General features: G+C 38.4%; 1 long non-coding RNA gene across 1 annotated transcript; it reads right to left on the bottom strand.

Moving 5' to 3' along the window:
- Nucleotides 1-1,657: 1,657 nt before the first annotated feature.
- LOC108900074 (uncharacterized) lies at nucleotides 1,658-18,281 on the bottom strand. Its single transcript, XR_007808962.1, has 2 exons — nucleotides 17,723-18,281; nucleotides 1,658-10,614 (listed from the first exon to the last, which is right to left on the bottom strand). It is a non-coding gene; the product is annotated as an uncharacterized LOC108900074 (long non-coding RNA).
- Nucleotides 18,282-18,835: the final 554 nt, after the last annotated feature.

The following is an 18,835-nucleotide window of genomic DNA, read 5'->3' as shown; positions in this document are numbered from 1 at the left end:
CTTGTTTCTTTTTGTTGTTGTTGTTGTTGTTCATACAAGGAAAATAACTTTGTTTAATGTTATACTATCCTATAATTTAGTAAAAGTCAGAGGCCAAGCATATAACTAGGAATGTAAGAAAGTTAAATTAAACTGTTGAGACAACCTTTACAGGAGGGAAATCAAACCTAAATAGAGAGTGTTTAGGATTTACTGCATCTTACAATGTCTTTGATATCCATCACAGAATTCAAATTATGAACTGTTTCTAGTAAAATCTTATGAATAGTAATACATTTTAATAAATTTAGAAGAACATTTATGAACCTTGAAAACCAATCTCAGAGATGATAGTGAGCAGGGTCTAACATTTTAAGAGACCTAGACTTAGACTTTATTGATCCCTTTGGAATGACTCCCTCAGGGAAATTAAATTTCCAGTAGTTTATAAGGAAAGAAGCAGCACACAGGACAGTTTGCAAATGACAACAACAACTGCTTGCAAACAGCTATAAAAACAGGATAAAAAAATAAAATAAACAACAAACAGTAAACTCTTAAATAAACAGTAAATTCTTAATATATACAAAATAGAGATAGAATAAAATGAGGATGAAATAAGATGTGCTCATGTCACAAAAAATCAGGTGATTCAAACATGTGTCTTATGTTTGAGTCACCAAAATTTAAACAATTAAAAATTTTACAAAATGAAAAGGTTATGCTGTGATCTTTAGATTATCATTTAAGAAACAAAGTCCTTTGAAATGTACAAGGATGGGTTTATTCATTTGCATTCAGATCCACAGAAACAGGTTTTGAAACTTTTGTAAATTTCATAACAGCAAAAATTGTTTTTTGATATTTGAAGAAAAATGGCACAAAAATGTAAAATCAATACAATTTCAAATGGTTTTGGACATTTTTAAGTTGAATGCTAAATCTCATACAACTCTTGTAGACTGTCATATGTTATTAGTATATTTTATCCAATCTCACACAAATATGCAGGTACCTGTTGTGTAATCTCAAAGATGTGTTACAAAATAGACCCAAAGATTTAATGATAATTAAGCTTTATTGGTGCATAAATCATATCCTCCTCTGTGTCCCCTATCATTTACTTTGAGTCGTTTTCCCCAAAATGCTTGTCTCTTCCTCCCTGCCTCACTCTGTCTCTCCCTCTGTCTCTCTGTGAGCCCTGTCCTCAGATGGCTTTTGGCCTACTTTTGGCTACAGAGAGCTCTAAAGTGTATGAGCCAAATTTCAGCATGGATTTACAGGCAGAGCGAGCGAGAAATGGAAGGATAGAGAGAGCAAGAGATTCAGCTTTGTGCTGTCGGTATACTGTCTCTGCCTTTACTTTACTTTGTTCCAACACTTACAATTGGCATTTTTATTTGATCATGTAGAGCATGCATTATTTAATATAAAATATTCTGAAATTAACACAATTATACTTGACAAAAATAGAAAATAGTAAGAACTGAAACATATTTAAAATGTGTGACTGCAACTGAGTATATATGTGTCATTACATCCTACTAAAAGCCATGCCGTGCTGTTTATAGAACTGTAATCAGGGGGATCCATGGTGACCACATGCAGTCAGTTCACAAGATAACTGTTAATGAGGTCATGTTGAAGATGGCTAGGAAATCAAGTGCTGAAACTGTCAAAATATTCAAATATATTTTAATAATAATAATAATATATAAATATATTTTGGTTTATTACAGACTCAGTTCAAATTAGGAATACAAAATTTGGCATGATTGGCACCATACATCCATCCATTATCTATACCGCTAGGGTTGCGGGGGGGCTGGAGCCAATCCCAGCTGTCAGTGGGCGAGAGGCAGGGTACACCCTGTATGGGTTGCCAGTCCATCGCAGGGCCAACATATACAGACAAACAACCATTCACACTCACATTCACACCTACAGGGAATTTTGAGTCACCAGTTAACCTGCATATCTTTGGACTGTGGGAGGAAGTCAGCGTACCTGGTGAGAATCCACGCAGGCACAGGGAGAAGATGCAAACTCCACACAGAAAAGGCTCGAATCTGGAACCTTCTTGCTGTGAGGCAACAGTGCTAACCACTGTACCACCGTGCCACCTATCTGCACTATCAGGTATTAATTTCTGTAGTGCTTTTGTGTCTGAGAATGTCCTTTACTGATATTGGTGATAGGATAATCTACTTTATTTTTGTAAATTATTTTAAGGACAGACAACAATTTTATGTCCACCGCAGAAAAGAGACCAAAGCAATTTACGAATGGTGATTGATTCTGGTAAATCATATCATACCATCATATCATCTTAACACTGAATAAATTATTAATTGAGTATTTTATGAATAGGAGGTTACATGTTTGTTTGTTTTTTAATGCATAAAGAGTTAAAAAACAGCACAAGAATAGGGCCATTATCCATTTTTTTCTGAAACTAGTTACTTTTAGTTCAAAAACTAAAAATAATTTAATGAAACAACAACACATAGCACTTAACATATTCAATATTTACATTTTACCCTTTAATTTGCAATTTATGTTCCACACATATTGGCCTAATTGCATATAGGGTTGTCATGTTACTACTTATGAAATAGTCACAATTTTATTTTATTTCTTGAATTCAATTTAATTTCTATTCACAAATTCATAGACATGTCTGGATCCTGTCTGCAGCATTTGAAGACCTAAAACCTTCTGTATTAAAAATACTATATGCCTAATTCAGAAAAAATAAATAAATTGTACTCTCAGTGTGAGAGGGCTTTAAATATGGCATTGGGCCTACTGTGACACAATATACAGTGAATCAGAAAGAAGACATATGTCTGTTTTGATTTTCACAGGTAGAAAATCTCAATTCTCAATTTGTTGCAATTACTAACCATTATGCTGTATCAGCTCTATATGCTCACATTCCTATTGTTATTACTCTGTCAAATGTAAAACCAAACGGTGCCTGTAACAGGTCCAGGCAGGAACTCTTGGGGTGTTGAGAAAAATTCTTAGAAACATGACTAATCATTTAGGTAAAGGAGATAGGTTGAGGTTGCCACAAAAAGACTATATTCATTTGTCATATGCTTGTGGTTTGTTGATGCATTTCTTATCTGAAGATATTTTTGTTTTAATAAATACTCAACATTACAACTGATATGTATAAGAAATAAATTATTGACTCTGTAGCACAGTTAGTGTCACTTAAGTTCACCTGAAGAGCAGCCACCCCACACTAAAGTCTGCAGAGGTTCCCTCCTGCTGGATTGACAGCACTGTCAGCAGGAACACTGGACAGCAATGAAGCAGGTTGTACCAGCATCTGGTTCAAAAATAATTTATCCGATTTCATTCAGCACCAGAGTGGAGAGCATCAGTGCAACAAACAGACATGATATTATCTTCTCTTCAGGTTTGTGGTGGGATCATTTGGAGGCAAGAGTTTGTAAAGTCAGTGCTGTTGCACCTGCATTGCCCTATACGACACAGCTAAAAGAAAAAATAAAAATAAAAATTAGTCAATTCTTGTAAGGTTTGTATATAACATTTTACTACACCACTCAAGACTGTGTGTGCTAAAACACAGAAAAGTGTATAGTAAAATATTTCCACATAATGGGATATCACATAGCATTTTTTATTATGTTAGTATGATGTCCACTATCACTTAACATACTGTGTACAAAAATGTTAGCATTACTATTACCATCAATGCTCAAGTGCTCTAATAAGCTGTAAGAGAGAGAAATAAAAGAACAACTGTATCAGGACAAACCCCCCTACAGAACACACCACTGTGATACTATGGAAGTCTGCATTTCTTTTGCTCCTGTCAAAATGAGTGTGAATGCATGAAAAACACTTAAAGCTGATTGGTGGTTTTGACAGATGAAACATTTATGAAAATTTTCATGCTTCACATAAAATGGATATTTGTATTACTAATTAAATATTTACAGTATTTATGTAGGATAGGTAATTACCATGACATTAATTAATAATGCATTATTGTGGTATTGTAACATCATTAAACAAAAAAACAAACCAAATGCTTACATCCGATTTTAAATTGACTAATTTCTGCAAGCATTCTGACTTCTGAAAACTTGTCAGTTGTCTTTTTGAATGTCTTTAGCAGCAGCTCTGCAGAAACACACATCATGCCAAGGAGTTAATCTTGTTGAAACAGATTCAAGCTTTTAAAAAGGTATAAAAATACCCCCAAAGATAAAATGTAAAACACGTCAGATGCCAAAATCTCACTGTTCATTTAGAGCTTCTATTAATAAGCATGACAGTGGAAAGAACTGACAGTCATGTGAAATGACAGCAGTAAGACTTTATTTAGGCACAACTGCAAGACATCTCTATCTCAGCCATATGCATCTGAAGAGCACATTGCACTTACTATTCTGCTCTATATCACTGCTATAGTTATTTTGAAATATTAGAAAATTGTGTAATCATCAGTGATGTTTTTGTAAAACATTCTCATTATTCATTCTCTTCTAATCATTAAAACAGAACACTGTGAGGCAAAAGAATATTAGTAGTATATCTCAGAAAACAAAACAAAAGCCAAAAACATTTATTTTCCTCAAATCTTCTAATTTCATATAAATCACATCACAGACATTTTACTCTGCATTATCTGGAACTATAAATGTATTTAAAAATAAAGAAACAAACACATTTAGCAAAGGGGGCAAACATAACTTTGGTCTGCTCATGAATGAACATGGATGTAGGTAGCACAGATTTTAGGTTTTCATAGGAGTAGTTTAAAAGTATGAAAGTGACAATTTATTTTACACGGAAGACTCAGTGTCACTGAGCTGAATGGTGTGTTGTGATGTTGTGATGTTACTATGTATATATGTAATATTGCATGCAAAAAATTTAATTGAACAATGGAAATTTATTTGAATATTACATTTAAAACACTGACATTATACAACATACACAAGTCACAGGTCAGACAGGAACAAGGGAGCTGGAGGCAAATCTAAGCAATTAAGTGACAAGAAGAAGACTGCTGTCAGAAGAAAGTTGATGGTGATTCCTCTGATCTGAGGTTGTTAGGCAGGTCACAACAGGATCTTACATTGTCATGCTTGGCTTTGGTTTGACATTGTTTGCATTCACATTCTCATGTCAAATATTTTGAGAATCAGACCAAGTTGTAAAGTTGTAAATTGAACAAATGCCTCATAGAATACATAGCATACAACAGAAAAAAAAAACATAAACAAAAACTAAAACTAACAAAAACAAAGTTAAGGGTACTAAGTACTAAATACAAACCTGTAAAAAATTAGAATCAACCTCATCAGGCTGGAATATTTGGAAACACAATGACTATATACTAAATACTAAATACTATCTATATTATGTGGCAAGTATTGTCAAATTTAAGGCTAGGCAAAGTGACTTGCAAAAAATGATTACTGTCGTTATTGTTTAATGTGCAAACTATCTCAATAAAATGGAATATAAATACAATAAAATAGTTAGAAAATGTCAGTTATAAAGTGACGTCTTCCAGTGTCTTGTTTTGTCAGATATTCTGTTTACTATCACATTAGACAAGGTAAGGAAGCACATTGGGGAAGCTAAAAACAGATAAAATGACTGAAAAGACTGATCAATTTAAAAAGAATAGTTGGTGTTAATGTTTCTGTCAACTGAATAACTGAATACTTGATGAAGCAACAAAGTGTTCCCAAAGTGTTCCCAATTATAAAGACTATTTGAAAAATTGTCGTATAACTGCACAGAATCCAAACATATCCCTATAAACATCTCCCTAGAAGCAACAAATGTTTTGTTTTTTTTTTTTTTGCTTGATAAGATGACTGAAAGGATTAAATGACTATCAAAATAGTTGCAAATCAATTTTCTGTGGATCAACTACTACCTTTACTAAAAATTAAAACATTTTTTAAAAAGTCATTGCCACAATGTCAAAAAGATTCTTCTTAAAGAACTCAGATACAGTCAAAGTCTTTTAAAAGCTTGTCAACTCAGCTTAAAAACAAAAAGAAACCCACTTGAAACCCAAAAGTCAAATATCTGTGCAGATAAACAGCTGCCAACATGATTAAGTTCTTTTTTATTTGGTAAAGACAAGAGGAACAGTTTTTATTGTGTGTGTGTGTGTGTGTGTGTGTGTGTGTGTGTGTGTGTGACTGCACATTGTTGGTAACATTAGTTTCTCTCAGATTAATGAGGTTAGTGTGTAGTCTGATTAATCTGCTGGTGAGGTGTGGTTGCGCACTATCCCTAAACTCCTTTAAACTGGCCTTAGCCAGAGTCAGGAAGGACAAACACAATACACACACACACACACACACACACTCGTACACAGATGCAGAAAATCTTATTGAAAACATACTCGGCTGCCCCATCAGCACATTTAGAACCTTTCAGATTGCAGACGAAACAGCGTACAGTTTGGCAGCTGATATGCAGACTCAGAGAAAAAATCAACAAGAAAAATGATGAAAGTACTGGATCTGCCCCAAATCCTAAATCTCTTAAAGTCGGCCAAGCTACAGGACTGAGAAGTGCCTCAGCAATTTTAGCTATGTAAATAGGCCACAGGTACTATTCAACTATTACCATACCTACTGCCATAGGTAGAGGACATTAGCCAGTATAGGAGGACCCAGGTGGTGCTGTAGGAAGCATACGCACATACACTGACCAGCTCTGATTACTGATGTATGTTTCTCCTGCCTGCAGCTGATAGCAGGCTGTGGGTTGAAGGGAGTGGCAGAAAAAACTGCAGAATGGTTACTGTAAACTCAGCACAGAAAGAAATCAACCCTGCTGTCTGATCAATAATTTTCCTTTTTTTTTTTTTTTTTTTTAGCATAATAGGCTTATTCCTCGAACATTTCTTGATGTGGGGTGTTACCCTGCAGCAGTCCACCTTAAACACTGTACTATCCACACATAAACCTGAACTGTCCTGTTGATATTGTTGTTGTTGTCATCCATTGGGTGTACACAGCACCTTCGACAGTCCACCTTAACAAAGGTTCATCTCAAAAGGGATTAGACCCCTCAACAGCTGCTTCAGAAACAGCCAATATTTTGAGCCACAAAAGCTAAGAAATAGACTTAAGCTCAAAGTTTGTAAATCTATTGATAAATGAGCAGGTATGATTATTTTTTACTGACTGACACACTTGAAGTAGCTGGGTAAAAGCTGCACCACTGAAGCAAAGAACAATACTGACATTTTCATCTGTGTTAAATCTGTATGAAATATTAGATCAGAATCATGCACACAGGCTTTCTTGATGCCATTATATCATCTGTATTATGTCAAGACAACAGTGATAGGTCCATAAAAAAAAAATAAAAAAAAAATCCAATTAACACCAGTCTCTCTCCGTCTGTCTGTCTAACCTCCATGTCTGCCTCAGCCATGGGGACACAGTGTACAGACAGTATACAGAGCAGCCAAACAATGGAGAGCAAGCCTGCAGCCGTTTTCGAGCTTACTGGCTAGACAGTGACTCGCTCCAGGTTAATATTTGTTCACCGAGCTGAACAAATAAAAAGCGATTTTGAGGCAGAGAGATGGTAGAAAAAGAGAGAGATGGGGCTCACAGAGGTATTGCATAAGAGAATTGTGAAAGCAGTAGCTTACCAGTGCAGAAGGAAATTAGTTCATTAACAACAGAATAGAAGCATCTCAGGGAATCCAAACCATCAGAGGTAATAGCTCAGGACAGAATAAAGTTTGAACATAAACACATTTCCCGCTATTGTCAGTTGAATAAATTATACCGAAGGGGGGAAAATTTTAAATATGCTTTTGAAGGTCAGAATTAAAAGCAAACTGTCATACTGATGATGTATTTATCAAAATAAATGAAACACAGTGACTTGAGCCATCAGCTGTGGTCTCTGTTGAATTTACATGAAGAAATGTAATCTCTGAATTCAAGCAAATAAGGCCTACAAATTACAGTATAGTTTAATATCTAACATAGGAAATTCTGTGACAAATTTCAAACTAGCTGAAAGGCCATGCAGTTGGTTGTTGCAGTTGATCCACGACCACTGACATGACAATGTCAGCATCATTTTAGATCTGCAAGTGCATGGAGTTATCCACTTAAATATAGGGATAATAAAGGGAAGTATCCACAGATATGAATTTTCATCATGTTATGCCCTATTAATACCATATATTAGTTACTAGGTCAAAAATCAATGAATCATGCTGTGAAAGAGTTACCACCATTAAAAAATATACTGCAAATGGGTCTCAGGAGAGTGATGGCCTTCTGGGAACAAACTGCAAGGTGCAGGGGATGATGGCATGGTAAATTAGCCCTTCAGCAACCAGTCAGAAGAAAAAGAACATCAAGGCTCAAACAAACATGGAAGGGTGCCCCGAAGAGCCATGATGTGCGTCTTTGAATAACAATTTCACTGGTCATAGTTGCAAAGTCAGCGAGTCGGATCCTTACTACTGATGACAAAGTGTGCTGTCACCCTGGTTACAGCTAGACACCAGGATCAAATCAACACTTCTAAAAGCACTTTAAATATGAATCATGGACAGCAGCCATGTAAACTAGTGACAAAAGACAATATAGGTTATTCTCATTATCAGTTGCTGCCCAGTGAGTATGTTCTTACTACCACCTTTATATTTGTGTTAGCATGAGTGAGTGAACTAACTAACATCGATGAGGGTTCACTGAGGTCAAGCACATAATGTACAGCGCTGTTATCATCACGCTCAACATTACTCTGTGCTGCTCTCAAGTCATAAAGGTACACACACACTGCTAGGCCTGTTGCAGAAGCAAAGAGCTATCACACAAATTGATGCTTCTTTACTGAACAGTGTTCATCGGTGCATGAAGAGGTCAATTCTATCATCTCAGCATTAACATTATCTCTGGTGGGCTACTGATTCTAACCAGCTGTTTCCTTACTAGCTAACAAGTATTAGTATCCAGTTAGCATTCCACTTGAAGCCGTTTTGTTGTTGTTGTGCTACTGCTAGATGCTTAGATGTGGCAATTATTGAGTAGAAAATGTTATTACTCTGAGGTGGGAAGTAATTTGAAACAGTATTTAGGCCATGTGTTGTTTGAAAAGCAGAATAAAAGACATTCATGTGTCAAATTGGATCAAAGTGCTATATTAGGATTAGACCAGAATACATGACCAAACAGGAGGCATCATGTTAAAGCTGGACAACAATGACTGGCTGATAATTGATGGTAACTACCAGGCACAAAGAATTAGTATAGATATGCTAAAACATGATAGCTTCCTGTTATCCATTGAGACACTTCAGCGCATCCTGCCTTAACTTTGTCACATGATCCTTAAAACAGTATACATGCCACTACTTCCCCATTCTCCTAACCTCAGAGTATCTATGTAATCAACATTCCATCATATGAATGATGCAGCGAGGGATACAAGAAAAGAACAGGTGACATGCAACATCAGCAGGGTTTGAGCCACACTGAATACAGTGAGTGCGAGGTGAACGCCTCACTGCGCCATGGCCTACCTCCTCTGATCGCCATTGTTCGAATCACAGACGCACGGCAGATAGTGCTGGCCATGCATCCCTCCCAGCTCCCAAGAGCCTAACCCGTGGACATGAAAGCACAACGTCACAAGTTAGGGTCTCAGGGACGGAGAGAGACACATCCTCTACCTCAAACAACTGAATTCAGCCCTCTCCGGATGCTGACTCCTTTGTTTTCTGCTTAGGCATTAAAAGAAATCTTAAATGTTCCTTAACAAGAAAGCGTCCATGTACTCAACTTGTCTGTAAGTCAAATGAGGACTCAGAGCGTCTGAGGATACAGAGCATACAGAGCAAACCCTGCCTGTGACAGACATGCAGCTCCACATCAAACATACACTCTGAAATTACATAGATTAATTGAGCGCACTCATTGCAACCTCTACTACCCCATCTATATTTGTGAACATACAAGTGCAAGCCTCAGCCAGACACAACATTGGCAAGCCCCCCTAACTCTCTCTCTCTCTCTCTCTGTCTCCCTATTTCTCCCTTGCCCCATCCCCCATCTCAGCTGAACAATACAGCACTTTGAAAAATACCTCCTGCTATCAGGTACAGAGCCTGCTGCTGTACACTATGCCCAAAGATCTCTCGCCGTCTCAGGGAAAATCAAAATCAGCAGATGATTTCTAATTATTACTATAGACATACAAGACAAAAACCCTGTGTGGATGTGTTGATTACCATTGAAATCTGAGGCTAGGACCGCACAGCATCAAACCATCCATCTGACATGATGACTTGTATGCTCATCTCACTGTCACGTCTTGCACTGTTAAAATCATTCAGTGCCTGCGTGATCATTACTAGTGCAGATCTCCATTCAGCATTTTTTCTGAGTCCTCCAGAGCGGCTGCACAGAGAAAAAGGCGAGCCAGATAACAAAGCTCTCTGGCTCCTTCATGCTACCATGGTGGTCTGAAGCTTAAGAAACAGATGGGGAGCTTAGAGGGGAGTGGAGAAGAAGAGTATTTGTTGGTACCGACTCACCCTCCCCTTTGGATCCAGGATGTCCATCACTCGTTCTTCTAGCTTGCTGCCTGCTCAGGAGGGGAAGAAAAAGGAGACAGAAAGAGAGAAACAGAAAGCTCAGATTTAAACCTACAGCACACCAACAAGATTCCAGTTAGTCTCACAACACAAGCAAGAGGCTGGTCCGTCTGGCAGGCTGCTCAAAGTCAGGCGAAATAAAATGACAAGAGAGAGATAGAGGCATGAGGATGGGTGGTAGGACCAAGCTGTAATGAACCATGTGCATGCTCTCTTTCCCTCTGTCTCTTCACTCTCTCTCTCTTTCACACAACATACACAGCCACAAACACAGTGCGAAAGTGAGCAGTCCGGGGAGGAGAGTCGCAAGAGAGTCAGTGAGATGATTCCTCTTCCCAGAAAACAAAACACTGAAAAGAAGCGATACTTAAAGGTTAGATGTAACAGGTAGGTGGCAAGAGAGTGAGAGACATGCAGAGAGAGTGGGAAAAAGCAGGACAGAGAGAGAAGTAAATTAAGAGCGAGCATAGAGCCACAGAATGAGTGCTTGCAGCCAGGGCCACAGTGCCAGTGAAGCATACCAGTATGCTGCCTCACCGAAGGGAGAGAGGGTGGTGAGGAGGGGGGTGCACACACACACACTCACATACACACACATGAAAGGATTGCATACACAAAACAGTAACACGACCATTTGCCTTTCCTTGCACCTTCTTCATACCTTCTTTTTACAATGTATCCAAACCTGCAGGTCCAACGCAGGTTGGCCAGAGGGAAAAAAAATACACTTTCTCACACACACCCCCACCACCACCACAATCACCAGACACACACACACACACACACACACACACACACACACACACACACACACACAAAAATCCAAGTTAAAATGAATGCTGAATAGCTGATCTCTTGTCTTGCTCAGCTTTCTCTCGTCTTTGCCCTTTTCCCTCACATTGTTTTCTCTCTCTTTCAATCACATGCAGCGCTGGAAAGGAGGGAAGGCAGGAAACCACCCCCCACCCCCCCACCGCACACATACATGCACGCACACACACACCATCTCCCCTCTTCTCACCCCTCTCCTTCTCTCCAGTGTAAGTATTCCCTTTTCTCTCAGTCTTTTCTGTACTCTTTCTTTACCCCCTCTGGGTCATTGTCCTTCCCATGTTGGTAGGCAGGAGGAAAAACAAAAAAGAAGAAAGGAGTGAGAGAAATATCATCCATTAATTTGCCTCACAGCTGTATTCGTTTACAGCTAGAGGCCCTCTTTTCGTCTGTATCAGAAGAGAGAGAGAAAAAGAAAGTTTGGGGGTGGGGGGTAGACAAGGAAAGTAGTCCTCCTTTCGTTGTTTTTTCCACCTTGCCGCTGTCCATTTTCCACCCATAAAACAAATCCTGTGTTCTCTTTTCACTCTCTCTCTCTCCCTCTCTCTCTCTCTCTCCTCTGCATTCAAGCGAAAAACAAAAATCCACTTTCAGTCACTTTCTTTCAGTCTTTCCTTCTTTCATCTTGTTCTGTGCCTCACATGGGTCGCCATCATTCACACTATCCCTTCAGAAAGACAAGGAGAGACAGACAGAGAGACAGAGAGCGTGTGAGAAAGAAGCAGCCATAGAAACATTGCTATATGATGTGATTTGGCTTATGGAGGCTACATTTAATCTCTTCAGCTCCCCCAGGCTTTGGAATGGAGAGACACAGAGTGTGAGTAAGAGAGAGACTGAGAGACAGGGAGGGAGGAAGGAGAGAAAGAGGAGAGATGATGGGGGGAGGGACAGATGGAGTAGAAAAGGAGAGTGACGACGTACAACTGCCTGTAGGCTTAAATCAGCGACGGAGCCCAGAGAGACTGGAGAGGGGAGAAAAAAAGAGAAAAATCTCTGAGACCACACTGCCCTCTTGCTTTTCTTCTGCTTCCTCCCTGCTTGACTGATTGATCGACCAACTGTGTCTGCACTCCGGCTAATCTCCAATCCTCTTTGACCGCTGTCTGGCAAATGGCGCATTGTGCTGTTTTTCTATCTCTATAAAGCTGCAGTTGCTAGAGAAAACCATGCATCTGGATCTACAGCACGCTCCTCTGTTTCTTCCCCCCTGAAAAACACTTGCTACCAATTTTAAAATCTCCATGTTGACATATATGCACACACACACACACACGCGCACACACAGAGAAAGCCATCGTCATTTATCACCTGCTTTGCGTCCAGATAGAGACAGTCTTCGGCAAGGTGCTAATATTAGCTTGCTTTGATGGTGAGAGCCTGCAGCAGGCAGACAAGAGCTCACACACGCCTGCACACACGTGAATACTATGCACACACATGAACTTGTAGAGACAGGTGCATTACAGCAGCCATGCACAAACTCAGGAAATACATAAGAAGAGGGTTTTCATGGCTACGAAGCTTAATGATTACATCAATTTCAGTGCAAAAGGACGTAAACCAAACACTTCCCACAGGGTGAATGATAAACTTAGTGATAGTTCAATGTCATTAGTTTACTGATCCCATATCCCAATTATTATCTGCTGGTAATGGTCAGGAATCAGCTCCAACCAGCCAGCCAAGTCATACATCAAGAGAGACCCAAATCTATCACATTAGTCCACGCATCCAAGACAAGAGTGTATGTTTTCTTAGATGTGTATGGCACATATTGCTTGCTGTAGCAGCTGTCTTGAGTGACTGATTGGCAGCTTGTCACATCAGATTGGCTGAGTCATTAAGGTCATTGCTATGGCTATAGGGATGATGAAAAGAAGGGCTCTGGGAGAGGATGTTTCTGCAATATTTCAGTATAATACTAATACTACTAATAATTATAATAATAAATACTAGTTCCTAGAGCAATCAAAATACAGAAAACAACTGGTAAAATATATAAATTGAAGTCTGGGACTGTTATGCAGACTGCTGGTAACACAAAAATTTGTACAAATTTGATAGAGACAGGAAAAGGTGAAAAGATGGAGGGAAACCAGGGAAAAGACCGACCACATGAAACCACACAAAGTTCTCGCTTTTTACTCTCATTTGGATTAATGCACCATGCCACGCACGCACACATATGCACACACACAGAGTTATGTGCTTCACTCACATCATCACAGAAAAACCACAGCAGTCAGTTTCTTTTTCCACCATTTGCAAAGTCACCAAATCAGAGCTTCACACAGCTGGACACTTCCCAGACTCACCCAACAGAGGGCAGTCTTTTGCTCCTCTACCTCAGCTGTACACAAACACACTCAGACTGGTAGATGTGGTGGCAGACGACTGCCAAGCCTCGGTATATTCTGAGTAGGCTATATACAGTCCTGTGTGAAGGCTAATACACACATGCTGTTACTGCACTGGGAGGGTTAAAAGCTAAAAATCTAGCAGAGACAGCTCCCCTTACTTCTGCCAGCAGATTTACGCAAAAACATCATACTCATACACATTTATATACCATAGTTCAATGCCATTCTGTATTATTTGAAGATTTTTCTCTGAGTTGCTTTAATTATTCATTTTCAGATATGTGATTCCTCTTTAAGTGTCACAATATTTCACATGCCAGATATTTTGACAGCAGTAGTTTCTACACCATCCTCATCTGCTGGTTAGAAATATTATGACAATGATTGTTCATTGTGACAATTGATTTTACTGCTTGTAAATAAACTGGTGAGACTCGAGCTCCAAACTCTGTTTTTGTGACATTTTATAGACCAAAACATGAATCAATTACTCAAGAAATAGTAATAAGATGCAATAGCAATGACAGTAATTGTTAGTTGCAGTCTTAATTATATAAAAATAAAACAAGGTATTTTAACTCATACAAGAATAAAAATCTGAGGGAAAGCATCTCTTTTGAAATAATATTTTGGCATGTAAAAAGGTCATATTTAATATCTTCTACTGTGTATATAATAAGTGCTGTGTGAATGGATGAATGTGACATGTAGTGTGAAGCACTTTGAGTGGCCGATATGACTAGAAAAGCATTATGTAAGTACAGTCCATTTACCATTTACCATTTGCTTAATATATCAATCAAAAACAAATGCAATAGAGATTAACCTCTCATGCACAAACACATACATCTTATACTATCTAAATATTGGTGTCACAGACCCAAAAGTGTAAAACAGAGCTTTTTCTCCAATGCTGCTCCATCAGTAAATAACCTGGATTGTTATTGAACATTGGGGGGGGGGGGTTTGTTTGTTTGTTTCTGCAGTGACTTGTATAGTAATAACATTGGATTGTATTGATCCAGCAGTGCAAAGTGCCATGCATACCTCAGGGAAAGCTAGGAGGTTGTACAGTTATCTCCTGGGGTGTAATTCTCAACTATACAACCTACTACCTCAACCTGGGAGCAAGCAGACCTGGACACCAGGGCTTCATAGATCATGAGGTTGGGGAATAAAAATGGAGTGTGAACCAGAAAAGGAAATCACTCAAGGTTGAAAATAATTAACTTTAAAATTCTAGACATTAAACCTGTTTGAAGGATACATTTATCCAATCTCCCAAGTGAGAGCTTTATATCTTATATATATAGTCTCCAAAGCTTCTTCAAATCTTCATGTCGCTGACCCCTAAACACACACATAACCCCATGCATGTAGGACATAATGGTCATTTGTGAAGAAACAAGCATTACAGCTGCCATCTGTATACATTGTCTAAAAGGCACATGTCTACTTCATTTACACTTGAAAGCAGCCATTTCTTGTGGGTTACAAGGGATACAAGGAAGTAGTAAGTGTATTTATATTTTCCTTTTACATTGACACCTCATTGGCACTCATTAAACCTCTCAAAGTCAAACCACTTTGTTAAGGACCCTTAGGAAACCAAACCAAATTTTTCTCAACTTTGGGGAGAGCGATGTTAGATTTCTGAGACAGATAGGCACACATTTGTATGCTATATTTTATGTCAATGTGAAGTGGGTTTCAAAAAACTGAGAAAATATGTTCTACTGGTTTCAGAGTTTGATTATGAAGCATAAACCAGCCTAAGCTGCTGTTTGACCCCAGGAAATAAAATTTTTCTTTGTGATGAGTACAATAAAGCAGTGCTAGTAGTAGCTTTGAAACAAAAATGGTGCAACAAGTGGAGCTTGTGAGTAGCCCTTGTCGTATTTTGCTGATGCTGCTCAGGTTGTTGGAGCTGCACAGACGCAGACCTGTAGATACAAGCTTGTGGTGAGTTTTAACACAAGTTCGGATCTACGGGTTCGGGGCTGCAAGCAGATGACTTCATACATCCATCAGCATGATGAGACAGGAGAAAGAAACTTTCAGTGAAACCTTTTGTGCTTAAAGTAGCTGTCTTTGTATGTGTGTTCAACAAGTCTGACTGTCTCATCATCAGGACAACAGGAATAATTTCTAATTTCAGTAAAAAAAAAAAGGGCAAATTCTATTCTATCAATTTAAATTTCAATACATATTATTACTCCTTTTTGCTGAAAATTAGATGCAGTTAATTTGCCAAATATTTATCAGAAATAATGAAGTCTTCCATTCTGTGAAGGTCTTCACCATTTATTTGTTCCAAAGAAAAGACTGAGCTAGCCCTTAAATAAATTACATATTACCAATTGTTGCCATTTAGACAATAACAAACAGAAAATCTATATTTAAAAAGCAACTGAAAGGGGGGAATTCAACACAATAACAATATGTTATTCACAGAAGTATAAATATATGTTTGCATTACATGGACAAAATTCACCCCCCAAGATGCCACAAGAACTCCTACTTACAGGTTATTCAAATTCAAAAGGCATGTAGTTCAGCTAAAACGAGACATAAGTAAAATCAAATGTTTAAAATTAATTGCAGGGAAGTTGTTCTCTTAAACCAATGTGTGGGGTTTTTCCTCCTTTAATAATTAGGTATTTTACATGACTTTATAATGACATAAAGATACCTAAACTGTCTTACAATAATTATTAGATGACCCTAAATTAATTGCTTGCTTTGTGTTTAGGTAAGTTAAATTTCATCTTTTGTTTGCATTCAATTACATAAACCTTAAAATCATATTAGAAGTTTGCGTTAAATTTAAATGTGCAGAAATATGGCATGGATCCTTAATATTATTATTTCTTATCACTATTATTAGACTTCTCAACATGTAAATAAATTCTCATAATTGTATACAACCAGTTACCAAAATAATGACAAAAATATAGTGCTGTTATTTTAAAATCTTCAAAAGAATAATTAAGTAATTTTTAAATTGTATAATAAAACAATTCTATAATCACACAGTTTACAAGCATTTCACTGAGGGTAAATGCCACAAATCCACACTCATTTTCATCCAATTTTAAAGGAACAAAAAGTTCAAATCTAGAAAATCTTTCCTGTTTAATGTGAATGCAATTGTTGCTCTACAGAACAAGGAACAAAGTAAAACTCCTAAAAGTTAGAGATGAAAAAAGAAAGTGAGTGGTCCAATATCAACTTTCAGACTCCATCTGAACTTTTCTACCTCCTTTTCTTCCCTCTGCTTGAATTTAAATGAGATGTCTGATCTTGAAGCTGTTGCCAAGTTGCTTAAAGTATGTCAGTAGGTCTTTGCCAGTGAGCTGAAAGACACCTTGAGATTGGCTGAACAAAGAGGTCAGTGGGGTCCACAGCACCCTGCCAGCCATTGCTGCCACCGTTGCACCAGTATGTGTTATTATGTGTGTGTGTGTGAGAAAGACGACAAAATTAACACCAGCTAAAGGACACCACCTGCATTGTTCAACACTGAACAGCGCTAGTGACCAAACCCAGCAGCACTACCCACCCTGCCTGCCCTAATCTACCCAGCAACAGAGATGGTGTGTGTGAATGTGTGTAAAAGAAGGGAGGAGGAGTTCAAAAGAGGTGAAGTGACAGTTGAGGAAGTGACATGTCATTAGCATTTCATAATATCATGTAGTGTAAACAGATAGCCACAGCTAACCAACAGGTAGCATTCAGCTTATGTCCCTTTCACCACAGCTAATACACAGTAAACATCAGAAAAACTCAACTACAGAACAAAAACAACAACCATACTGTTGAATATAAAGAGCCACAAAGCAAAGATGTAAAGATGTGAATAATGAGATAAAGCTCAGAGCACATTAGTAGCATGATAACTTACCGATTTGCCTTCATGTTCAGTTTCCAAATGATTCTTCCTCTGTTCTGCAGGGCCTGTGTTGCTTGGCAGAAGGTACAAGCAGTCATATCCACTGTGGCCCATCAAAAAATACAGCTCAAACATGCAACCACAGTGCAAAAATCACCCCAAAAAGCAGCTAGGATGGGAAAGAATGACACAAAAGAAAAAAAAAACAAAGGGAAGAGGACGAGAAGTGGGGGGAAAGAGGAGGAGGAGATAACAGATGAAATAGACTAGTTTTTTTGGTGTTTTTATATTTTCAGTGTACCGCGCACTACTAGTGGTAATAACTACAAATAAGTGAGAGGTAATCTTTCAGTCTGTAAAACCTCTGCATTCTACAAGCTGATTTCCCTGCACTATGAGCAAATGACAAGCAACATCTGTTTGTAAGGCACCCAAAATCCCAGCCTGAAAAAAAAATTGAAAAAAATTGGCTCTTTTTCAGTCTTGAACTGCAAACTCTCCTTGTCTGTTTGACTCCCTCACTCGTTCAGCTGAATAAGGCAAAACAGAAATGAGAAAGGGGAGTAAAGAAATTCAGCAAAGAGAAAATGCAGCCATGAAGCCGTCCTCCTGTCACCCCTGAACACCCCTGAACATCCCCACCCCCTGCCCATCTTCTTCTACCACCCCCCGTCCTCCATCTGCAAGAAGGACAATCCAATCCAGGTATAGCTAATACTCGGTAAGTCCTTCTCTTCCTAAAATGCCCCATTACTCCGACACATAAACACTTGGAAACACACTTGTATCCTCATCTCCCAGAGCGTCCCACACAGCCAGAAGCAGACTGACTGGCTTGCACGTACACACTCATGGATGCTGTAACAAAAGTGCATACACAGAAATACACACACACACGTGCACACACACATTTCTTGGAAAGCCTCCCTGCACCAAAACAAATACCAATCTTTAGTTAGCCTCAGCTGCGAATAGAAAAGAAGGAGTCATTTTGGGACTTGGCTCTGGTTTACTGAAGAACAGATACAGACCATTTCCCCATATGCCTGCCGTTCACAGCTCGGGAGCAGCTCCAGATTTGACTGTATCATAATACTGTGAAAAACATCCTCTGTCACTGATATC

Source organism: Lates calcarifer, linkage group LG21 (genome assembly GCF_001640805.2).
Source record: "Lates calcarifer isolate ASB-BC8 linkage group LG21, TLL_Latcal_v3, whole genome shotgun sequence".
Taxonomy (NCBI): domain Eukaryota; kingdom Metazoa; phylum Chordata; class Actinopteri; family Centropomidae; genus Lates; species Lates calcarifer.
This window is presented reverse-complemented; position numbering and strand designations above follow the sequence as displayed.